The sequence below is a fragment of the Diceros bicornis genome (assembly GCF_020826845.1).
Source record: "Diceros bicornis minor isolate mBicDic1 chromosome 16 unlocalized genomic scaffold, mDicBic1.mat.cur SUPER_16_unloc_1, whole genome shotgun sequence".
Classification (NCBI taxonomy): domain Eukaryota; kingdom Metazoa; phylum Chordata; class Mammalia; order Perissodactyla; family Rhinocerotidae; genus Diceros; species Diceros bicornis.
The window spans coordinates 878,049-904,901 of NW_026690870.1; the positions used below are offsets into that span (position 1 = coordinate 878,049).

Genomic DNA, 26,853 nt, shown 5'->3' on the forward strand with positions numbered 1-26,853 from the left:
GCTTGGCAAGGAGCGATCAATAAGACGGCCACAAGTACTGTCTGCACAGAGCTTATGGTCTACTCTAGATTAATTCAGAACCTTCTCTGGCTAAAAGACAAGTTGGTCTGTGCTGAGGGTTTCTAGTAGTTATTTCTCCACGTGATACCTGACTTTAGCTTACAAAATATTCATCAGTCCTTTGCTGAAAAAACCTCTATTAAAGAATTCAAACACTATGGAGCTAAAGATTAAAGACTATGTGTTATAAAAAACACTATCCTAGAATTCAAGACCTCAATTTCTTTCATGTCTTCTATTTGCATTCCCATCAAAATAATTCCAGCTGGAGGGGCATCAGTCTGACCAGCCCATGCCCAGTCCTTCCTGGGGAATATATAGACGGGCCTGGCACTAACACACTGGGCCTTACCATCAGTTTGTCTCTGTGAACTCCAGCAAGTGGACAAACGTGATGGATGACAAGTAATCTCTAGAAGCACAAAAGGCACTTTAAAGAGGTATATTTTATTTTACCCAACAGTGCAGGCAGATAATAAATAAATTTTTTTGGCCAAATTTAAAGTAATTGCTTTCTAGCTTCATTTTCATCTTTCAGTCATACAGAATTTAAGAGAGAATTTAAAAGAAAACAACTCCACTCCAGGCTAATGGGAACACTCAAAGGAAGGTACAATATTTTTTGGAAGCAAGGAAGAAAGAAAAAGTGCCATGCTTTTCCTTTCAGTACTGCAAACTGAGAATTACTTTTTGGCAAAAATGACCCTGTATTAGGGCTGTAGAAAATAAACTTTTCCTTAACCCCACCAGGTAACTTCCACACATTCCCGTGGGTGTTCTATCAGAGTGGACATGTTTCAGTTGCAGCACTAAAGGCATGACTTTCAGGTTTTATTTTCTCTAGGGAACAACAGTCTCAAAATGGTGTGGTAATCACTGCCCATAACTAGTAATGAGTTTACTTCATAATTTACATAATATAATGTTACTTTTAAAAAGTTTTATACATTTACTGTATTTTTAATGAGACTGAAGAATAATAAAGCACCATAGTTGGTCACATCCAGAACAACGTTTTGGGGAAGGAAATTGTATTGCTAAATGAGCAACAACAAAAAGGCATCATCTGCAGAGGTGGTCTGTAGTTCTGAGTGTGGGGTTTAGGAACATCCCATATACAGAACAGTGGGCAAAGGGCAACACGACCGGCCTTTGCTTCCCATTCCAGTGCCTGCAGAACACTGGCCTGCACACTCAACTTCTTCCTTCTCATGGGTTTGACCCTACACTCCTTCCAAAACATAAGAAGGTTTTGATCTTTAAACTAAGAACACATGGCCTGGATAGAAAAGATTACTTTTAAAACCATCACTTTGGGGCTGGCCCGGTGGCATAGTAGTTAAGTTGGAGCGCTCTGCTTCGGCAGCCCAGGGTTCTCAGGTTCTGATCCCGGGTACGGACCTACACACCGCTCATCAAGCCATGCTGTGGTGGCATCCCACATACAACACAGACGAAGACTGGCACAGATGTTAGCTCAGGAACAATCTTCCTCACCAATAAATAAATAAATAAATAAATAAAGTCTTAGTTGCATATTTTATCTCTATTAAAAAAATAAATAAAACCATCACTTGATCACGTTCTGGTTCTGTTTTTCACATTTAATTCCCAAGGAAATTTGTTGATTACAATCAACAACATTTAAAATCCTCCTAAGACCCATGAGAATTGTTAAGTTTAAACAGAAGTAACAGAATGCATTCATGCACCCAACACTTAAAGACCACAACTGCTACAATATATAACTAAGGAGCCAAAGCGGGCTGTTGTCAGTCAAACCCTGATATGCTAATTCAATTTGTGTAGCTTACTGGTCATCCTGAAGCAATTTAGCACCTTCACCAATAAGAGAAAACCTCCAGTGACCTCCCACCCACAGGTACACAAATACAACAGAGAACCAGAGAGGTCTGTAGAAGCCCTACCTCCATAAAGATGCAAATTAAGATTTAAACAGTGTAACAATTGGCGAGAGCTAATCCTTTTACAGAGGTGTAAATGGCTATTGAGAACTGAATTCCGGCTGCTAGCTTTTGTTAAGTAGCATTACAGACAAGTTTCACCCAAGAGCAATGCCACCAATTCTGAAGACTATTGATAAAACAGTTTCATAAAGCCAGTGCAATTTGTTTACTCTGATATCAAGTTTCCTGACCATAAATCCAAACATGTAAATATAAACCACATCGAGAATTAGTGCCCTGGGAAAATAAACTGGGAGGAACTATCTCAAGCCTGACACCCGATGGCTGGAACAGCTGTATGTGCGGCCACAGTGAAGTCTGTATACGGGGTTTTGTTTGCCACACAAAACAGTTGTAGAAAGGACAAACACATACATAGTTAAAGAGTATTTTTCTTTTAACGGGCTGTCTTACAAAACCTATGTTTTGGTGGCTCCCTTGGTCCCCATTGTGCAGCCCCCTGGGTGGTCCCTTCCAGGGGGCCACTTGAAGGGAACACAATGCCAAAAATGAGGGAAGGAGGGGACAGCAACACAAAGGCCAACAGAGCGGGGCGGTCTGCAGCGGCAGGCTGCAGACTAGGGGTCAGCAAACAAGGCTCTCTGTTTAGCCCTGGAAACAAGGGCTCCTTCTCTATACCTGGAAACAGCGTGATTAAGCTGACAGCTTGAATTATGGGCTGCATTTTGTAGGGTATGGTCCGTCTGCGTTAAGGTCCTCTTTATTGTAGCAGAGGCCTCACAAGCAAAACCCTTGCCTTTTCCCCCTCTTTGGCTTCAAAACATCATTCTGTTCCATTTTAATTTTCAGAACTACTCCTTCTCCCATATCACCTTTCCTTTTTTTTTTTTTAAGTTGCTTACTGAGGTGCTGGGAGGCCTGAGAGAATTTATAATAGGGTGTTTCCCTCTACCCTTAAACAGAGATAACCAGCCTGAACCCATAATGAGATTTTAGCAGCCGAGTCATTAGCGATGGCTGCATAAAGGATGGTTCCTTTATGAAATGGATGTGTTCTTTTTTGTTTTTTATTATTTATTTTTTACCCCAAAGCCCCAGTAGATAGTTGCATGTCATAGATGCACATCCCTCTAGTTGCTGTACATGGGACACGGCCTCAGCATGGCCAGAGAAGCGGTGCGTCGGTGCGCAACCGGGATCCGAACCCAGGCCACCAGCAGCGGAGCGTGAGCACTTAACCGCCAAGCCACGGGGCCGGCCCTGAAATGGATGTGTTCTTAATTTGCTCTTTGATAGGTCTGTGGATCCCAAACAACACCTGAGTTGATAAAAATCCTCTTTGCTGGGAAGGTGAACACTGGAAACATTTACTCTTGCTCCTTGGATTTCCTTTAAATCAGCACAGATGTGTCGCCAGTGGGGTGTTGTCATTAGGGTGCTGGCTGCACCCTCCAATCTGAGGTGCACACAACGGATTTATGGAGCCAGTCACCTAAAGTGACCTAGCTTTAAATATCTGCTGCAAAAAAGAACATGGAGGGTAAATGTCTTATCGTACAACTTTATGCCTTTGATGGTGCTCAGGGTAAGCTACCCCAGGAAGCACCACTCTGGTATGCGGATTATTTCGAGCTGAAGACAATAAGGACTCAGAGAACTCAGGAAGAATATTTGAGTTTCCCCTCCCAAACTGCCTAAAGAATTTAAAACAAAAGATCTGTTTCAGGAAGGAGTTATTATCATGACTGCTATAAAGATAATGTAGGATAGAGGTTACAATAGAAAAGGCACCAACAAGCCCATCTTATCGGAAGCTCTGTCTCTCTGGCCACATGCTCTAGATGGCCCTGCGAGGAGTTACCAGACAATCATTTACAAGGGAAGTCTCCATTTGTAAAGGTATCTCCCTCTCTGTATTGGGAAGAGAGGGGATGACCTCATTTCTAGAGACTTATCAATGTAGAAGGTGAGGCCTTAAAACTGCATAATAAACCTTACTCTTGTTTATAGTGCTTTAGTGATAATCTCCTGTAACTAACACCCCCGCCCCCAACATCCTCCTTGTCTTTGGTTGGACATGGTATTTAAGACGAGAATCTCTGCTACTGTGTTGATAAACGCAGTGTCCCTGCTTTCTCCCATGTATACATGTTATTAAACTTGGTATTATTTTCTCCTGCTAACCTGTCTTGTTATTTGGCCAGCCATAAGAACCTTAAGGAAAAGGACTGAGGGAGATTCCTCCTCTTCCCCCGACACCTTTCAGAAATGTAATACAATCAGGCCTTGCATTTTGACTAAATTTAAAGAATACTATGAACATAATAAATTTTTTTATTAGACATTATCATAATTGGTTCTATAATTAAACTCTAGAGGGCGCTTTTTGTAAAAGGGCATCTGATATTTTCAGGGTAGAATCATCTTTGCTGGAGCTTAAGGACTAACAGAGGATCATAAAGCAAAACACCAGACTTTTGCTGTTACACGTCTCTCCGTCTGTCTCCACATGTGTGTATGTGCCGGTGCGGGTGTACGTGCGTCTGTAAGAGAAGAGACAAGGAGGACCAGACTGGGCTGGCAAAGATTATGCTACGTGAGGGGATTCAGGGAGAAGGCAAATCAGAAGGCATGATGGGATGGTGGATGGGCTTACTGAGGGCTCAGGCAACGTTCAGACTCTGAAATAAGTTAGTATGTCACTTCTCTGGGATAAGTGAGTCTCCTTAGAAGCCAATTAACTCTGATGAATGGGAATGGGGTCTAGGGCAGTCACCCTCCACTGAGGGAGAGCTCAGACCTGTAGGGCAGGTCCCTCCCTGGGTTCTGACTCAGTGTTCGGGGCCCACCTCCATGATGACAATGAGATGGGAGTGGCAGCACCCTGGGAGGGCACCAGCAGGAAGGAGACTGAACACTTGGCTATTAATGATTGCCTCCTGCTATGTGAGTATGGTAGAAATCAAAGACAGAATTACTGACAAAATTGTGCTGGTTTTCTGCTGGCTCCTTCAGAGGGCCAATACTGTATTAAAATGAAGAAGCTGAATCAATTTATTATTCAAATGCTCATTCACCTAAGAAGCTGCTAAAAGGAAGCCAAAAGAAACAAGAAAGTGAATGATAACAAACCATCATTATGAATGAATAAAGGGGATTAACCGGGAGGAAAGGCAGGTGGGATGCAAGCTAGGAAATAATGCCCTCCTGGGTAGACCCTGGGAGCCAGGTGAAAAGGCTTCTCCTCAGTGTGGAAGTTCAGGGGATGTAAGACAAGCACATCCCCAATTCCAGGTAAGTACACCTTTCAAAACAGCAGAAACCAGTTTCAGCTGTGCCCATGATTACAGATGTAATAATGCTCCAAAACAACCATGTCCAGCATACATCCATGTAATATATAACATCTGATCAGCAAGCACCATCAATCCCAGACCCAGCACTGGAAATTCTTTTAGGGATTCAATTATCCTAGAAAGTAGTGCTTTTCAATGTTTAAGGTGGCAGAACACCTGGAATTCTTAGAACTTTCTGTAAAATATCATGAAGTACTGATATACGTCATTTCATCACACAAATTAGGAACATTTTTACTAGCGGACAATGAATATATGTATACAATATAAAAATCAAACCACTAACACAAATACCCATGATGAAAAACCAATCTATCAAACCTAACAGGATCAGCTGATTTCACATTTTTCATTATTATTCATTTGGTACTCTCATTCATTTTCTCTTCCAGTAGGCAAGCTATAGCAGGTAACCAAAGTTTTATTAAAATAATTTTGAGGAAGTTCTCAAAATTACAAAGATTTATTTTCCTAAAAATTGGAAAAGACCACTTGACTCAATAGCAGGAGAATTCTACTGGAATATATCTGAGAATCACTGCACTAAAGAAAACGAATCTAGCATTGTTTTAAGCAGCAGATTCAAACACACTTCCAGTCCACAAAAATGACAAGCAAATTAAAATGAATTTACACTGACAAAGGAAAATAGAAAAAAGTTAGACAACTAGTTGAAGGCCATTAAACACAAGGTGTTCAGAAGTGCTCCTCACATCTCTCTTGTAGGTTAAAGTAATACTGTAAGTCTCCTAACTGGGACTCAAAATAGTGAGATTCAGTACAAAAGCACAAGAAAACATATCAAGGTCTCACTTATTGCTTTTTGAGTTTTTCTTATCTGCTTGGCCTATCTGCACAGATTCCCTCACAAAAGCCATCACTGAATGGAAGCTTTCCCACTCAGTTATCAAGCTCAAATGTTCCTTATCAAATCCCACCTTAAAATAACTTTCGTTTTTCTAGAAGCCTATCACCAATAGCTCAACAACTGCTCTTCAAAAGGTGAGAAATATAAGTTTAAGAGAATAAAAGGGAAGATGAGCCATAAGGAACTGATCAAGTCTAAGATCAAGGCGCTGGCTGGCTTGGTTCCTGGTGAGGGCCCACTTCCTAGCTTGCAGACGGCTGCCTTCTTGTTGTGTCCTCACAGGGCAGAGAGAGGAGGAGAGCTCTCTCAGGTCTCTTCTCATAAGGGCACTAATCCCATCACGAGGGCCTGACCCTCATAACCTCATCTAACCTTAGTTACCCACTAAGGGCCCATCTCCAAATACCATCACATTGGGGGTTCAGGCTTCAACATATGAATTCTGCAGGGACACAACTCAGTCCATAAGAACACCGCTGCCACCATCTTGTTCCTGGCCTAAGGATGAGGTCAGCACTGAGGATGACAGAGCAGGGAAACGGAAAGGACCTGGGTCTTTGATGACAAAAGTGAAGGGCAGTATCAACCAATCCCAGGGCCTGCTTTACTCCCGGACTTCCAGAAATAAACAAAAATGTGTTTATTGTTTAAGGCAGTTCGAGACAGTGTTCCCGTTATTTGTAGCCTGGTATATCAAGATAATTAATAGGTAAATGTTCAACAAGGCCAGAAAGCCAAGTTTGAAAAAAGAACTCTGATGGATGGCTTTTCCATAATTCAAATTTACATTTCATTGAAAAGAATTTAAGGGAGGTATCTTAAAATGACGATCCTGCCCCTGTCACTCTGCTCCCCTACCATGTCTCCTTTTTATAAATACCAGTAACAGCAGAATCTTTGCTCTTGGTGTGGCTGGGCCAGCACAAAGCAGGATCGAGGGGCTGTTCATGTGCTGGGTGTGGAGGGATAAGAAAAAGACCCCTGTAGCCCCTGAATGTGTTCCCCTGGCCTGCAGTGGTGCTATACTCTGCCACATGAGCCACTCCTTCAGCTGGAGTGACCAACAGTTCCCTAGACATGGGCCATGCTGGTCTATCTTCAGGCCTGTGCTCCAGCCATTCCTCTCTTAAAATCTGGAATGGCTAATCTCCTTTCATCAGCCAAACCAATCACCATGGCTATTCTGGTTTTCTATTGCTTGTAATAGCTAACCTGAATTTAGTGGTGTAAAACAACAATCGACAACTTTTTGTTATGCTCATGGCTTCTGCGGGTCAGGAATTTGGACAGGGCACAGGGCAGGTGGCTTGTCTCTGCTCTGCAATGTCAGGGACCTCAGTCTGAATATCATGGGGTGATGTGGAACACAGGTGACTGGAATTATCTGGAGGCTTCTACACTCACATCTGGAGCCTGGGCTGGACTAAATTCAGGCTCAGCTGGGCCTGCTGACTGCAACACTGACACACGGTCTCTCCCTGAGGCTTGTTTGCTGTTAGCCCCACTTTCTTGGAAACCTGGCCATATTCCAGTCTCTCCTACCTTATTTGAATCTTAAACAACCAAGACTTGACCCCTAGAGTCTCCTCTCCAACTTTTGAAACCATAGGTAAACTTGTTCCACTCAGAATAAACTACTTTTAGATCTCAAATTTGTATTGAAAGAGGTCTCATTTTTCTGCAGCCCTCGTGGAATTTGGGCTGCTGGTTCCCTCCCTAGCAGAGATGCAGGCCTGCTATATTCTCTCATCAGCCTCCCTAGTCTCTCTTTCCCCCTGCCCTCCCTTTCTCCCTCTCCCCAATCGCCTCCTCCCTCCCCTCCCTCTACATCTCTTATTTGGCTCCCGGAGTGCTGGGATAGGGCCTCTTAACACTCCATAGAGACATCTCCCCAAAAATGTTGTAACTCACTTAAACATCAAATGATAAGAGGGATTCTAGGAAAACAGTGGCAACACAGCCTTTATTTTTAAAAATCTCCCTGAATTCCCTTATATAAATATAAAAAAAAGATAGAACAACTAGGAGAGCAAACCAAAAATTCATGCATAATATCTATGACAAAATTATGTGACAAAATATGAGTGAGTGGAACAAACTACTGATAGCAACTAAACCCCCATTATATCTGCAATTGTACAGAAGGAAGTGGAGGGACAGCAAAAGTATGAATGACGTTCCTGAGAATGCAAGAACCTCCACATCGTCAAGCGGTACTCACTGGCAGGCTGAGGTGAGAAGGGCAGCCCATCTGGAAGGGGGCTGCAGGTCCATTTCAAGGGTTAGAACAGAGGGACTGCGGTAGGTGCAGGAGCAATCCGGGCCCTACCACTCCAGAACCTTACCAGTCTAAGTGCCCTTTCAGCAGAGCTCTGCACTGAGGAGAAGCTGCTGGGAGGGAACTCTAAATTGAACTTAACTGGGACAATAACGGCAGAGGAAGAATCTTCCCATTTCAAGTGGAGGAGGGGAAAAGAGCCAAGGGATCTAAGAAAGTAAGAGGCCACATACAAACATTCTGGGAGAACAACAGAAGAGGGAGCTCTGGAGCCATAAAACTAGGAAAGCCAGCCTGGCCCACCTGCCCCTCCTGAGTGCAGGAGAACTCCTCTCACCAGACATAGGCCCAGAAAAGATTCCAGGTCTCTTTATCAGTAAAGCGCAGGTAACGACACCTCCACTGCATAGGGCTGCGGTAGCAGATGAGATAATGTATGTAAAGCAGCTGGCACAGCATCGGGTACACAGTAAGCACTCAAAGATGATCGAAATTATTACCATTATTATAAACATTAGCATATCAAGTTTATATAACAACCTTAAGCCTAACTCTAACAAAAGATTAAAGATTTCAGTTAGGCCACAGTGAAGTGTGGTAAAACACCACTGTCCCACTCCAGAGGACATTTCCCAAGTTGTCCACCCCGGACTCAGCACCCTCCTCCGCAGAACAGTACTACCCAGTACATAATTGCTCAATTCTGCCTCTCGCCTTCCCTTTCCCCAGCTGCAGGCTGACCCTTTTCCAGCTGCTCACACATCCTTGCTTCAGAGAGCCTCTTACAGCTCCCTGGTCTACGATTTTCCTTTATGATCAATTTTCCACCCTGATTATCTTGTTTCTGGAAGGTATCTCAGGTTTTAGGAAAACTTCTGATCACACCCAATTGGATGATGATTTCCTGGTTGAACTCGCAGACTTCTGGAGCCTCGCTGGTGACCTCATGTACTGATGCTAAGCACAAGCTCTACTTACGGTGCATCATACCCAACACTTCTCAGTGAAAAGGGCTAAATAAAACAAACTGTCCATTTTGTCAGGATTCTGATTCATTGATGCTAGAAATTAAATTTATCAAATTGCTAAGAGTCAGAGTAGGAGAGACAGAAGCCAAGTTCATTTCTGACTTCAAAAAAAAAAGAGGTTGGCCATTCCCTTTATATGTCATGTATGTCCCTGCATCTTGACTTCCAGAACCACACTATCAGATTACCATTAACTATCAAATGCCAACATGTGCCAGCCACTGTACCAGGTGCTTTAGCTGAAAAAATCAATCTGATGAAGATAGTAAACTAGAACTTTGAAGTCAAATTTAATTAGTCAAAAGATGATACTGGTCAAAAGGAGATCCAAGACTATAATCACAAAAGGTCATGGCTCTGCCAGTCTTCCTGTGGTCTAGAGCAGGGAAAGAGAAAGAGAACATTCCAAACAAATCAGTAAGTTCCTGATTTGTTTCTTGTGATCATCTCTAGTTAAAGAAAGGGAATTAGGGACAGGGCTAGCCTGACAGGAGAAATAAAAGGGAACAGGTTCATATTCTGGATAATTTTTCATAAATGTGTACAAAACATAATATTATGAAATCACATATTCTCCATGTCAGCAGACGGTTATGAGTTTGGAAGGCTTTCTAGTAACCACACATAATAAAATAAGAAAGTACTGTGTATAATCTAAAAGGACAAATTGTTAAAAGACTTGGGAGGGCTCATCACAAGGAAAGAAAGATGAAATGGAAGGGGAGAAAACTGTTCCACCAATAGATTTAAAAGGTAAAACACAAACTAAATTAGAAATGACTTTGTCAAAGCTATGCATTTCATAACGAAAACTGAAAGTGGCCAAACAATATCTGGTTTCCCCGGCCTTCATAAAGGAAGCAGCAGCCAAGTGGAAGCGACTATGAGGGAGAAGGGAAGAAGACACACCAGGTAGGCTTCAGGGTGCTGATACTATTTCTTGACTGGGTGGGGGTTACCAGCTGTGTTCACTCTGTGATAATTAATGGAGCAGTACACTCATGATTTGTTCACTAGTATGTAGGCTATACTTCAATAATAAAATTCATTTTAAAAAGAGCACATGACAAGGACTTCTGCTTCTTGTAAAGGCATCCTAGGTAATGCAGGCCAATCCTTGCACTAAGAACAAAAAAAAGTATAAAAAATATCTCTTTGATAGCTTAGAGAGATAAGGCAGTGATGAATTACAGGATCAAAACCTAGAAAAAAAGGAAATTCAGAGAGATAAGCCTAACATCTGGGGCAATTTTTCTTTGAAGGGCATGTGCCAATTCCAGAAAAGGCAGCTGAGAGTCTGAGAAGCTGAGTGGAGCTCCAGGCAATCCCACAGAGTGGGAGAATAAAAACTGAAGTCCAGGTCTACCAACGAAGGGGAACCCTAATAAATCACCCACACTTTGAACTGGAACTTCAAAGGGCTGCTTCCTGTGGATAATGGTGAAACTGAGTCTGGCCCTCAAAGGGACCAAGGCCTGGCTTCACACTGTCTCAATTCTTCAACCTGGATGAAAGGGACCCAGGATCACTTCTGCCCCAGGCGCCTGCCAGAAGCAAATGCAAATCCTCTTTAGAGGAGGAAAACTTCCTTGTCCTCAAATCACTCCCAAAATGCTCCTACACAATATCCATTCAAAAATTGCCAGAGATTTGAGAAAAACAAGACAAGAGTGATTAAAAAGCGAGAGAAAGAAAAGAAAACAGAAGCAGACCCATGGGGAAGAAATGGAGATCCAGTCTCTAAGGTACTTATACTGTCTGGAAAGAAAGTAAAAATATTAATTAACAATAGATTTTGAAAGGTCAGAAACTTATAGATGAAACAAAAATTAGTAAATATATAGGTGATTAGAATCATGTAATTATTAAGCTCGAGCTAACGGAAACATACAGAACCCTACCCAATGAAGAGTGAATATACATGTTTTCAAGCATTATGGGCATTTATAAACATTGGCCATTACTATGGCCAATCAACAAAGACCAAAGCACAGATGTTGTTCAGAACACATTTTCTGCCAACAATGTGATAAAATTGGAAATCTATAATGAAAAGAGAATCCTCTTTTCCCCTAATATGTTTAGAAACAACCAAAAATCATTTTACATAATACCTATGTCAAAGAAAAAGATATAATAATTATAAACATTTAGATAATTAAATTAAAATACTTAAAACTGAATGGGAGTGATAGCATTATTTGTCAAAACCAGTGGGGTGCAAGTCAAGCAGTACTTACATGGAAATTTAAAGCCTCAAAAGTATATGTTCTAAAATGGGAAAGATTGAAAATTAGGCATTCAACTCAGTTAGAAAAAACCACCTGGTAAAACCAAGCAAAGTAAAAAGGGAATAATAAAGATAATAACAGAAACAAACGAGATTTTTAAAAAGCAACAGATGGGATGAAATCTGATTATTTGGAGAAATTAATAAAATAGACAAATCTCATGCAGGATTGATTGATGAAAAAAGTTGGGCAGACAAAATTATGAATGAAAAAGAAACATAATTATTGACACGGTAAAAATTCTAAAATATAGGGTCCAGCCCCGTGCCCTAGTGGTTAAGTTTGGCATGCTCTGCTTTGGCGGCCCAGGTTCAGTTCCCAGGCGTGGACCTACACCACTTGTCGGCAGCCATGCTGTGGTGGTAACCCACACCCAAGATACAGGAAGACTGGCAACAGATGTTAGCTCAGGGATGATCTTCCTCAGAAAAAAAAAAAAAAAGAAAAAAAGAAAAAAAATTGTAAAATATAAAAGCTGCCCACAAATTTGAAAACTTAGAAAAGTATTAAGAAACTAGAAAATTTTTCTAGTACACTCTACATTTTCAAAATTGACTCAAGATGAATGAAAACATCAATATACGTATAAGCATTTAAGAAACAGAAAAAGTAGACAAAAATTGAGAGAATTTTCATCAGTGCACCTGTCTTGCAAGAAATGTTAAAAGTTCTTCTGGTTTTAACCTTTGCAAGTGTTCTCAGTATCCCAGACTCCTGCCTTTGCTCTAGGTCACCCACCTCTTCTGACTGAGGCCAGAAGCCTATGGTGAGAAGGGTGGGAAAGGCTGAGGAACCAGGTTCAGGTCGGTCAATGGAGACTTCTTTTAACATCTCCCGTACAGACACTGAGTGACAATTAATGCCTACTTTGCTGACCATCTGGTCTGAGGACTGCTGCCCTCTTGGAAGCCTGGTTCTGGACTTTTAAAAATTTAAACCAAAATAAAGATAAGGAAAGTCTTAGATTTTTCAGATCAAAGTAGGTGAGCTAACAGGAGAGGCACAGGCAAGACTGGGGAATGAAGTGCCAGGCAGAACAGGAAGGGGATACACTGACAGCCCCACCTGCTGGCACCAGGTTATCTTTTCAAAAGTGTAATGCACAACCTTACTTTGGGAACAAAAGCGATCATTTGTGGGGCAGCAAGAAAAAGCTCAGGGGGCCACTTGTTGAGGGGCAGAGGTCAGGTCCAGGAAAAACAAGAGACAGTGGTGAAGAAAAAAAGCAAGTGAAGCAGACACCTGAAGGCATCATCACATCTGAAGGAACACTGAATCCATAAACATGCTTCCAGCTCCGCTTAGAGTGACTTGCGGGTAAATTCTACAAGAAACACAGTTTTATGCAAGAATTTCAGATGCAAGAACTTCCTTCCCATATTTAACTTTGAAGAGGGGCTAAATTAAAATCACTAGAGGAGATTCACTTCATGTGATCACATTTTTATGACCCTGAGAAACCAAGGCTTTCATTTATTTAGTGTAAAAGGCAGCATTACGTTTTGCTGTCAGCCATACTCCAGGGGGGAAGGAACAAAGCAACTCTGCGAGTGCTTTGCTCAGCTTGAAGAAGGGCACACAGCACTTCCTCAGCTTATTTGAGGCTGGAAGGCACAAAAATCAATACGGACAGAGCAAAAGGTCAAATTGCCACCGCTTAGTTTTCTTTTCTTTTCCTAATTAAATAATCTCATTTGCTTCTGGAGCTTCCTTATTCAACCTAATGAAATATTATCTCTGATATTCCAGTTTTTTAGGCAGTAGAGAGTTACTGGGAACCAGCCCAGGGTATCAGTTAAGAATACAGACTCTGGACCCAGACGGCCGAGCTCAAAGTACACTGAGCCACTTTGTGACTTTGAACATAACTTCTCTGTGTCTCAGTTTTCTCCTTTGTAAAAGGGTAATGATGATAGGAATAAATGGATTATTATAAACAAAGCTCTTCACAACAGTGCCTGGCACAGAGTGGGTGCTATTGAAGGGTATATCACCATTATGATTGTGATTTGCATGGTAGAGCACAGAAATTAAGAGCATGAATTCTGGCATCCGGCGGTCAGTTCGAATGCTAGCTGCACCTCTAAGGTTATTTAATCCTTCTAAACCTCACTTGAAATACTCCACTTGGCATCTGCAGCACAACTTCTTCTTGGTTCTCTTGATTCTTCCCTGCAGCTTCGCCTCAAACTCCTTTGCTGTTTCCTTCTCATTTTCCTGACCTTGAATGTGGAGCCAGGCCTTGGGCTGCTTTCCTATTCACACTCATTGCCTAATGTTCTTCTCAGGGTCCACGGCTTTAAAGTGCATTTATACTCTGATGATTCAGTAAAGTTGCAGGATACAAAATCAACATACAAAAATCAGTTGCATTTCTATATAACAATCCAAAGAAAACAATCCCATTTACAATAGTATCAAAAAGAATAAAATACTTAGGAATAAATTTAACCAAGGAGGCAAAAGACTTGTACATTGAAAACTACAAAACATAGCTGAAAGAAATTAAAGGAGAGACAGACAAATGGAAAGATATCTCATATTCATGGATTGGAAGATTTAATATTGTTAAAATGTTCACACTATCCAAAGTGAGCTACACATTCAATGCAATCCCTATCAAAATCCCAATGGCATTTTTCACAGAAATAGAAAAACCAATCCTAAAATTCATATGGAACCACAAAGGACTCTGAATAGCCAAAATAACATGGAGAAAATGAACAAAGCTGGAGGAGTCACATCTACTGATTGCAAAACATATTACAAAGCTACAATAATCAAAACAGTATGGTACTGGCATAAACACAGACACACAGACAAATGGAACAGAATAGAAACCCAGAAATAAATCCACATATATATAGTCAACTGATCTTTGACAAGGGCATCAAGGAGGCACAATGGGGAAAAGATAGTCTCTTCAACAAATGGTGCTGTTATTCACGTGCAAAAGAATAAAACTGGACCCTTATCTTACACTATACACAAAAATCAACTCAAAATAGACTTAAAAATCAACTTAAACGTAAGACCTGAAACTGTAAAACTCCTAGAAGAAAACATAGGGGAAAAGCTGCCTGACATTGGTCTTAGCAATGATTTCTTAAATATGACATCAAAAGCACAGGCAACAAAAGCAAAAATAGATAAGTGGGCCTACATCAAACTAGAAAATTTCTACACAGCAAAGGAAACAATCAACAGAGTGAAAAGGCAACCTACAGAATGGGAAAAATATCTGCAAACCATATATCTGATAAGAGGTTAACATCCAAAATACAAAAGGAACTCTAACAACTCAACTGCAAAAAACCAAATAACCTGATTAAAAAATGGAGAAAGGATTTGAATAGATATTTCTCAAAAGACGATATATAAATGGCCAACAGGTATATGAAAAGATGCTTAACATTACTTATCATCGGGGAAATGCAAATCAAAACCACAATGAGATATCACTTCATACTTGTTAGGATGGCCATTATTAAAAAAAAAAGGAAAGAAAAGAAAAGAACAAGTATTGTTGAGGATGTGGAAAAACTGGAACCCTGTGCACTATTAGTGGGAGTGTAAAATGTTGCAGCCGCTATGGAAAACAGCATGGAAGTTCCTCAAAAAATTAAAAATAGAACTACCATATGATCCAGCAATCTCACTCTGGCTATTTATCCAAAAGAACTGAAATCAGGATCTCAGAGACATAGCCGCACTCCCATGTTCACTGCAGCATTATTCACTGCAGCATTATAGCCAAGAGGGGGAAACAAACTAAATGTCATCGACAGATGAATGGATAAAGAAAATGTAGTATATAAATGCAATGGAATATTATTTAGCCATAAAAAGAAGGAAATCCTGTCAGATGCTACAACATGGATGAACCTTGAGGACATCATGCTACACGAAAGAAGTCAGTCACAGAAGGACAAACACTGGTTGGTTCCACTTATATGAGATATCTGAAGTAGTCAAATTCATAGAAGTAGAAAGTAGAATGGCGGTTGCCAGGGGCTGGGGGAAGAGGGAAATGAGGATTTACTGTTCAATGAGTATGACGTTTCAGTCGTTCAAGATGAAAAAGTTCTAGGGATATGGTATACAACAGTGTGCTTACAGTTAACAATATTGTACTGTACATGTAAAAATGTTAACTTTTCAATAAATGGTGCTGGAACGGGATATCCACATGAACAAAAATGAATCTAGACACAGATCTTATACCCTTCACAAAAATTAACTCAAAATGGATCACAGACCTAAACGTAAAATATAAAACTATAAAACTCCTAGAAGATAACATAGGAGAAAGTCTAGATGACTTTGGGTATGGTGATAACTTTTTATTTGTTTATTTATTTTTTATTTTTTTCTGAGGAAGATCAACCCTGAGCTAACATCCACGCTAATCCTCCTCTTTTTGCTGAGGACGACCGGCTCTGCGCTAACGTCTATTGCCAATCCTCCTCCTTTTTTTTTTTTTTTTCCCCAAAGCCCCAGTAGATAGTTGTATGTTATAGTTGCACATCCTTCTAGTTGCTGTATGTGGGACGCAGCCTCCGCATGGCCAGAGAAGCAGTGCGTCAGTGCACACCCGGGATCTGAACCCGGGCCGCCAGTAGCGGAGTGCGCGCACTTAACCGCTAAGCCACGGGCCCGGCCCTGGTGATGACTTTTTAGACACAACACTAAAGACATGATCCACGAACAAAATAACTAATAAGCTAGACTTCGTTAAAATTAAAAAACTTATGCTCTGCAAAAGATAACATCAAGAGAATGAGAAGACAAGCCACAGACTGGGAGAAAATATTTGCAAAAGACACATCTGATAAAGGACTTATATCCAAAATATACAAAGAGCTCTTTAAAACTCAACAATAAGAAAACGAATAACCCAATTAAAAAACGGGAAAAGATCTGAACAGACACCTCACCAAAGAAGATATACAGATGGTAAATAAGCATATGAAAAGATACTCAACATCATATGTCATTAGGGAACAGCAAATTAAAACAAGAAGATATCATTACATACCTATTAGAATGGCTAAAATCCAAAAAAACTGACAATAACAAATGCTAACAAGGATTATAGAAACAAGAACTCTCATTCATTGCTGATGGGAATGCAAAATGGTACAGCCACTTTGGGAGACAGTTTGGGAGCCTCTTATAAAACTAAACATAGTCTTACCAAACAATCCAGCAATTGCACTCTTCGGTATTTACCCAAATGAACTGAAAACTTACATCCACACAAAAACCTGCACATGGATGTCTACAGCAGCTTTATTCATAATTGCCAACAATGTGGAAGTCACAAAGATGTCCTCCAGTAGGTGAATGGATAAACTGCAGTACATCAAGACAACATAATATTATTCAGCACTAAAAAGAAATGATCTATCAAGCCGCAAAAAGACATGGAGGAACCTCAAAGGCATATTACTAAGTGAAAGAACCCAATCTGAAAAGGCTACATACTATACGATTTCAAGAATATGACATTCTGGAAAAGCCAAAACTATAAACTGTAAAAGGATCAGTAGTTAGCAGGGGGTGGGGGTGGGGGTATGAATAGGTAGAGCACACAGGATTTTTAGGGCAGTGAAAATACTCTTTATGATACTATAATGATGGATACATGTCATTATACATTGTTCAAACTCATAGAATGTACAATACCAAGGGTGAATTGTAATATAAATTGTGGACTTTGGGTGATTATGATGTGTCAATGCAGGTTCATCAGTTGTAACAAATGTACCACTCTGGTGTAGGATATTGATGATGGGGGAGGCTATGTATGTGTAGGGGCAGGCGGTATATAGGAAATCTCTGTACCTAATTCTTAATTTTATTGTGAACCTAAAACTGTTCCAAAAAATAAAGTCTTAAAAAATGTTAAGAGGATAGATCTCATGTTATGTATTATTTTATTTTATTTTATTTATTTATTTTTCCCCCCCTAAGCCCCAGTAGATAGTTGTATGTCATAGTTGCACATCCTTCTAGTTGCTGTACGTGGGACGCGGCCTCAGCATGGCCGGAGAAGCGGTGTGTCGGTGCGCGCCCGGGATCTGAACCTGGGCCGCCAGCAGCGGAGCGCGCGCACTTAACCGCTAAGCCACGGGGCCGGCCCTGTATTTTTTTTTAAAACACAAAAAATATATGTATATCCAGAATTTGACACTTCTCACTGCTGCCACCCTGACCCAAGGCACCACCACCTACTCCCTAGATTACTGTAATATTCTCTAAACAGGTCTCCTTGCTCCCACCCTGTCCCCTACAGTTCATTTTCCATTAAGCAGCCAGAGTGGTTCTTCACCTCCCTTGAAGCACAATCCAAAGTTCTTCCGACAGCCTACAAGACCCTTTGTGATGTGGCCCACTGATATTTCTCTCACTCCATCTCCTACCTTCCTCACTCACCTGTTGTGGTCCAGCTGCACTGGCTTCTTTGCTGTTCCTAGAAACACCACGTATGCTGCCACTAGAGGGCCTCTGTACTTGCTGTTCCTGCTGCATGGTATTCTCTTCCTCAAGATATATCCCACTCATCTCCAAGACACTGAAGGAGAGAAATGAAACATAAATTGATAAACAAACAAATATACCAGGGTGAAAATTAAGGTAACAAAGAATAAAGCAGGTTAAATAGACAGAGAAGGCATGGGTACAATTTAATGTGGCTTACTCTCACTCACTTTAGATCTCCTCTCAAATGTCAAATCACCACAGAGACTTTCCCTGCGTATCCTACACTAAATTGCATCTATGCATTCTCTATGCACTTAACCTGCTCGTTCTTTGTCATAATATTTTCACACAGATTGTTTATTGGTTTGTGTTTTCTTCCTCCCCTCCACACGCATGATCATAAATACCATAAGAGCAAGAGTAGTGCCTGGGACAGAGTAGGCACTCAGTAAATATTTAATGTTAAATGAACAAAGTCCTATACTAGCTATCTATAGACTCGTAACAAACTACCCCAAAGCTTTGTAGCTTAAAACAACAACCATTTTGGGGCCGGCCCCGTGGTGTAGTGGTTAAGTGTGCGCTCTCCGCTGCTGGCAGCCTGGGTTTGGATCCCGGGTGGGCACCACGCACCACTTGTCAGGCCATGCTGTGGCGGCATCCCATATAAAGTAGAGGAAGATGGGCATGCATGTTAGCTCAGGGCCAGTCTTCCTCAGCAAAAAGAGGAGGATTGGCATGGATGTTAGCTCAGGGCTGATCTTCCTTACACACACACACACACACACAAAAAAAAAAAACAATAATAAAAAAAAAAACACCACCATTTTATTATATCTAATGACTTTGTGGATCAGAAAATCAGTCAGGGCTTGGCTGAGTGGATTCTTCTGTTTTAGGTATTATTGAGAGAGGTTATTCAGTGATATCAGCTGGTGGATGCACTTGGTAGAGGGTCCAAGAAGGCTTCGCCTACATGTCTGGTACTTTGGAGGGGATAGCTGCAAGGATGGGCACAGCTGGGACCACAGTCTAGAGCACCTACACATAATTTCTTTACCACGGCAGTCTCAGAATAGTCAGACTTCTTACATGGTGGTTCAGGGTTCCAAGAACACATGTTCCAGCAAAAAGAGTGGCAACTGCACGGCCTTTTATAACTCAACTTTGGAAGTCATAGAGGATCAATTCTACCATGCTCTATTTGGTTGAAGCAGTCATAAGCCCATCCATATTCAAGGGAAGGGGAGAGAGATCCCATCTTTTAATAAGAGGAGTGTTGAAGAATTTGCAGCCATATTTCAGATTGCTACAACCCCATACCTCACAGTACAGAGCTTTGGGCCTACTAGGTATTCAGGAAATTTTGGTTGACTCAAAATGGAATTACAAAATGGGATTTTCAACTAAGGTACTATAACTAGAAGAGAGAACAGTTTGGTTCTTTAATACAGGGGTTTATAAAAAATAATTAATTTTAAATGGTCTACATAATTTCAAAACCAAAAAACTAAACATCAAACTCAAAACAGACCATCTATGAGGGGCTCACCAATAGACTGGACATAGCTGAGGAAAGAATCAGTGAGCTTGAGGATATGTCAGTACAAATTTCCCAAACTGAAATGCAAAGAGAAGGAAGAATGAAAAAAAAATGGGACAGAACATCCAAGAATTGTAGGATAATTACAAAGGGTGTAACATACAAGTAATGGGAATACCAGAAGGAGGAGAAAGAGAGAAAGGAGCAGAAGGAATATTTGAAGTAATAATGGCTAAGAATTTTCCGAAGTTAACAACATATACCACCAAACTACAGATCCAGGAAGCTCAGAGAACACCAAGTAGGATAATTACCCAAAAAATCTACACCTAGGAATATCACAAAAATCCTTAAAGTGTATGCACCTAACAACAGAGCATTGAAATTCACAGGCAAAAAGTGATAGAACTGCAAGGAGAAATAGATAAAGCCACTATTATAGTTGAATATTTAGTCACCTCTGTCGGTGACTAACATATCCAGCAGGTAAAAAGCAGCAAGGATATAGCTCAACTGAATAGCACCATTAAATTGGATCTAATCGACATTTATAAGATACTTCATCCAACAACAGCAAAATACACATGGTCACATGGAACGTTTGCTAAGACAAACCACATTCTGGGCCATAAAACACACCTCAACAAAGTTACAAGAACCGAAGTCATAGAAAGTATGTTCTCAGACCACAACAGAATTAAACTGAGATCAATAACAGAAATATAGCTAGGAAATCTCAAAATATTTGGAGATTAAACAACACACTCCTAAACACATGGGTAAAAGAGGAAGTCTCAGAAGAAATTTAAAAATATTTTGAACTGAACGAAAATGAAAATACAACTTATCAAAATTTGTGGGATGCAGTGAAAGCAGTGCTTCCAGGGAAATTTATAGCACTGAATGCACACATTAGAAAAGAAGAAAGCTCTAAAAGTCAATAATCTAAGCTCCCACCTTAGGAAACTAGAAAAGAGAAGAGCAAATTAAATTCAAAGTGAGCAGAAGAAAAGAAGTAATAAAATTTAGAGCAGAAACCAATGAAATTGAAAATAGGCAAACAATAAAGAAAATCAAAAGACAAAAAGCTGGTTCTTTGGGGAAAAACCCAACAAAATGGATAAACCTCTAGCCAGGTTTATTAGTCTGCTCAGGTTGCCATAACAAAATATCACAAATTGGGTGATTTAGACAACAAAAATTTATTTTTTGCAATTCTAGAGGCAGGGAAGTCCAAGATCAAGGTGTCAGCTGATTTGGTTCCTAGTGAGACTTGCAGATGGCCACCTCTCACTGTGTCCTCACATGGCAGAGAAAGAAAGCTCTGGTGTCTCTTCCTCTTCTTTTAAGAGACCAGCCCTATTGGATAACGGCTTCACCCTTATGATCTCATTTAATCTTTATCATCTCCTCATAGGCAATCTCATTTAAAGCTCAGGGTCCTCTTCCAAGTTCACTGGTTGTTGGCAGAATTCAGGTCCTCGTGGCTATAGGACTGAGGCCCTCAGCTCCCACAGGGCACATACCATCGTCTGCCACGTGGCCTTCATCACAAGATGGCAAGTTTGCTTCTTCAGGTGAACAGGAGAGTATCTCAGCTGCTTTGAATCTGATTTCAGTAAGTGCCCAGTCCCTTTTAAAGGTTGATCTGTTTAGGTCTGGCCCACCCCGAACAATTCCTTTTTGATTACCTCAAAGTCAACTGATTTGGGGACTTTCATTATGTTTGCAAAATTCTTCACCTCTGTCACGTAACATAGCCTAATCACAGAAAGGAAATCCTTCAAACTCACAGTCCTGCCCACAAGCAAAGTGAGGGGATTATACAGAGTGTACATCAGGGGGCAGGAACCTCAGGGGCCATCTCAGAATTCTGCCCACCAGTGTATACAATTAATCCTGATGAAACTAATGATGTCAGATTAATTCTCCTAAATCAAGTTACTCACCATACCACTCTTCTCTTAAAATAACCTTCAATAGTTCTGGAAAACACAGAGAAGGAACTTTAAATTCTTTACCCTGATATTCAAGGTCTTTCTCAAACATGACCCAGGCAACATTTTAAACCTTTACTCCAACAAGCCCTGCTCAATGAGCCCTTAGTCACACGCCTTGCTCTGCCCTCCCACGCCCTTTGTGTTCTCTGTATCTGCATTCCTTCTTGCACTCTTCCTCCAGACCTCATTCACTCCTTTCCCTCCTCCTTCTTATTCAAGCCTTTACAGCCTTCAAGATGCTGCATCAACACCCCGGGATAAAACCTTTCCTGACCCTTTTGACTCACACTGAGGTTATCTTCATTTGAATTTGTCCTCAAGTACTGTGGTGGATTGCAAAAAGCAACCGTAATCTTCCCATTCCTGTGTGCAATCATTTGCAATGTGACTTTGCCACTCATCCCATCAAGAGGTGGATTATATTTTTTCACCTCTTGACTCTAGGCTGGGTCCTGTGACTTTCTTTAGCCAATGGGACATGAGCAAACCTGACACAAGCAGACACTTTAAAGCATTTGTGCACTGGGGCTTGCCCTCTTGCTGTGCTGGGAACCCTGCTACCACCACCAGGTGACTGAGGTTGGACTACTCTACTGGACGATAAGGGACACCTGGCCAAATAATTCTTGTAGCCCCAAATGACACTGGGCCAACCACCTGGCACCTGAAAAATAATAAATGTCTGGTGTTTTAGGTCATGGAGCTTTGTACCAATGTTTGCAGCAAACTACTCTTTAACAATGAGATTCAAGGTCCTCCTTTTTAACAACATTGCTTTTACTCAGCTTCATTCTAATATGCTTCCTTGTGAGAAATGTGAATTATAGCTTGCAGTGAAGGAACTGTGCAGGAAGCACAAGCTGGTCTTCAATTATCTGGAAATATCCATGGGGGTGGGTCATGAACCTTCTCAAAGATGCTTGGCTTTTAAACAGAGAAGCAATCCATATGTCCATCAACAGATGAATGGATAAACAAAATGTGGTATATCCATACACTGGAATATTATTTAGCCTAAAAAGGAATGAAGTTCTGATACCTGCTACAACATGGATGAATCTTGAAAATGTTATGTGAATTGAAATAGACCAAAAGGACAAATATATAAGGGGGACAAAAAAGTTTTGGAAATAGGTAGTGGTGATGGTTGTACAATATCATGAACATAATTAACGTCACTAAATTGTACACTTAAAAATGGAAAATTTTATGTTATATACATTTTAACACAGCATTTAAATATTAATAATATAATATGCCAAAAACTCATGAATTATACACTTTAAATGGGTGGATTGTATGGTACGTGAATTATATCTCAATAAAGCTGTTAAAAAGTTTTTTTAAATAAAACAAACAAAAAACAAGAGAAAACACCACCAAAAGTCACCCTTGATTTCACTTTTCTCCTCAGATGGAAACTACGCTGCATACTGCACATCTATTTTCCCTTCACTGCCAGGAAGCTTAAGACCAAGTTTTATGTTCAAGGTCAGCAACTCAGCTGGCACATAGATGTGCTCAAACATAGTATCTATCATCATTCTCATCAAATCAGAGGTTCCGCTTTCCTGTTCAGATCCTTCTATGTGTCTTGCTTTGTCCCATCTCTCGATCTTTGTTAACTAAAATTCATTCAAGTGACTTTTCTCCAGGCCCCCAACAGACCCTAAAGTAAACTGAGATAATGAACCTTTGAGGTCATAGTATTAGCTCTGTAAATATGACACTATAGTCTCAGATGAATAATTAACCCTCAGAGCAAGGAGAAGAGCTCATGCTAAAGAGGAAATAAGAGAACGCAGCGCCTCAAAAGCGGTGAGGATGTCAGCAGGTTAACCAGGATCATTTAAACCACCTTCAACCTATTCCTGGGTAGTACTTTTTTTTTGTTTTGTTTATTTATTTATTTATTTTTTCCCCCAAAGCCCCAGTAGATAGCTGTATGTCATAGATGCAAATCCTTCTAGTTGCTGTATGTGGGACACGGCCTCAGCATGGCCCGAGAAGCGGTGCGTCAGTGTGCGCCTGGGATCCGAACCTGGGCCGCCAGCAGCGGAGTGCGCGCACTTAACCGCTAAGCCACAGGGCCGGCCCCTGGGTAGTACTTTTACCACAGAAAAATCAATGGGCTCAAATTTGGTAACAGACAGAAAACAACCATTGCTGACTGACCTTTCATCCTGGGACCATTCCATTAGGACAAACTATTCAAAAATTCCCCAAATGCCCATATTTTCTAACAAATTTTGGAAAACTATATCCCAAAATTCTGAGGAACTTGGCTTTAAGATCATAGGAAAAAGTCAGTCATATAGGAGAAGGAGAGAGAGAACATTCTTAATTCTATACACATACCCAACTTTTTTCATCTCAGAAAAAGCCTGAGTCCTGGGTAAGTACGCTAGTCCCCCAGTTAATCCACCAAACTACTTACTTGTCCAATGAATTGCTATAAAAAGAAGCCTACAAATACGAAACCCAAAACAGATACATTCTATCTCTAGTAATAAAGTTTCTGATGATGTAGTATATAATACCTGTACCTCTTTGACGAGAGAAGTATTCTTACTAGAAAAATCCAATGGGGGGCCAGCCCGGGGGCACAAGCGGTTAAGTGCATGCGCTCCGCTGCGGCGGCCCGGGGTTCGCTGGTTTGGATCCCGGGCGCGCACTGACGCACCACTTGTCAAGCCATGCTGTGGCGGCGTCCCATATAAAGTGGAGGAAGATGGCCATGGATGTTAGCCCAGGGCTAGTCTTCCTCAGCAAAAAGAGGAGGATTGGCAGATGTTACCTCAGGGCCAATCTTCCTCACACACACACAAAAAAATCCATTTGGCTTGCCACTCTAATAAATCAAATTTCCCAATGACAGGAACCATGTTGGTTCTTCCATCCACAGTACAAGTACTTTGTACTTGGATGTGCTATTAATAAATATTTCTTGAACATCACTTTAAAGTCAATCAGACTATAAATTAAAATTTTCACCATAAGTAGATAATGAATGGTAAGAGGCAATACATTAAAGGTGCAATGCTGCTCTAAAAGAGAACATATCCCCTCATATACAAGGATGCCCACTTGGCTTTTCACTGTTGCTGGGACTGTTGGAAAGAAAGAGTGACGGCATCACAGTGTAACAGAAAATTCTAGTGGTGGCATGTGGGTTGGGGAGGCAGGCTGTATGGAAGGTCTGCCCCAACGGCCTCCGTGTCATTCCTATGCCCCTAGCCTTGATTTCCTCATTTTTAAAAGGCGAGATCTACCTTAGTTTATTACATAGGTTCCTTCCACTCCTAAAAGAGATTTGATGCTATTAGAGTTATTTTTCATTGCAGAATTGGTTTTCAACAGTTTCCATGTTTTCTACACAATTCCACCTAGTACCTCCAATCAATAATAAAAAATTACACATGAGCTTTCATGAGTTGGATATTATAATAAGTGCTCAAAATGTATAACACTGATGTTGTTCCTATTTAACATTAAAGATTCCAGTGTCCTCATATTTACATTCAGAAAAGGAAAGCTGGCTTAGATATACACTTAGAAGAACTTATTAACTCATATTTAATCGTATGACAAAAATGACACCATGGCAAGGGATATTAGGATTAAGCAAATTAATTAGATACAAAGTTCCTAGCCTCTAAAGCTGAATTCCTAGTAAGTTTAACCGTTTGTCACCTTCTGTGTTACCACAACTTCAAAATGATTTGTTTTCTTAAAAGGCTGGAGGGTAGGGGTGGGGGGAATGACTTATGAATTAACCAGGGATTGTTTGGATATAATTATAAACTGCAAATCACCATGATTTCAATGATATTCAGACTTTTAAAGCTATTTTATAAAAAAAGAAAAGAAAGCAAATTAGACCTTTGCTAAGAGATTATTTATGAGTAAGGAACTTATACATTCATGACTGAGTGTTCGACAATACATTCCCAGTGGAATGATCTCTAAAAATGTCTATAATTAAAAACAGAATAGTAAAAAAAAATTCAATGGCTTACTCTCTTGTTGGTGAGTTAGTGGAGGATTCCTTTTTTGAATCAGGAGAGCTTAGAGTTTGCAAAATACAATTATGTTTTTCGGTGGATAGGGCACCTCTTTCTTGCTCAGAGTGGATTAATTTTAAGGCCTCTATTCCATCTTCTCCCTCCATCTTGTCACTCGGATTTGGCTGTGGTTCTGGACTCTCTAAAATCAGATCATCTTCACTTACGGCAACTGTGAGGTCACTGCTGCTACTCAGACTTTCCTCTTCCTGCTATTGCTGCATTTTCCTGAAGGGCTTCTGTGCCTCGGGGTCCCCGTGAGGAGGATGATCTGGAAGAGGGGATATGAAGAGACTACTGATCACTAAGTGCAGGGAGAAGCGAGGTAAGACGTTCCACCTCACGGAATGGGATTATTCATCAGTTAAAACATGTAGAAACGATCCATGATTAATTACAGTATTTAAAAACTCATTAAAAATATTTTATTAAATATATTAAAAATATAACAATGAGTTTAAAAATCAGAGAATTCGCTTGTAAGAATATTTCCACATACATATTTAAGAATTCATTAGAATGGAATTTGTTGGCAAAGTCACCACTGTACTTTGTTTTTTGACAAAAGATAAAATTAGAGAGTACACTTTGTTCTTACATAAGACCACTACCACCCAGAAAAACTAAATACCAACAAAAATCAGCAAACAATCTCAGCCTCTCACCCCACCTGAGAAACCTTCCTGAGCAGAATGCTTCTCTTGAGAACACTTACTTTCAGATGCACAGTATTCTGAGACTGATATCGGAGCGACTGGTAGTCTGGCACTGTCTTCCTTGACTTCAATATGTTCCCGTGTCAGTATTTCTCCCTCTGATGCCCCTGATCTGCTGGAACTGTCACACTTTAAATCAGTGGTTCTGCTCCCTGGACGTAATCTTCCCCGTAACAGGGAATGGAGTTCAGCAGACTTTTTGCTTTCAGATAAATTACTCTTGCCGTGACGTGAG

General features: G+C 40.6%; 1 long non-coding RNA gene across 2 annotated transcripts in view; it reads right to left on the bottom strand.

Annotated features, from left to right (window-relative positions):
* Window positions 1–26,087, bottom strand: part of LOC131401786 (uncharacterized) — a 38,309-nt gene extending 12,222 nt beyond the window's left edge. For both annotated transcript variants that reach the window (XR_009217963.1, XR_009217962.1), the window contains exon 1: window positions 25,858–26,087. This is a non-coding gene — a long non-coding RNA (uncharacterized LOC131401786). The remainder of the gene's footprint in view (window positions 1–25,857) is intronic.
* Window positions 26,088–26,853: the final 766 nt, after the last annotated feature.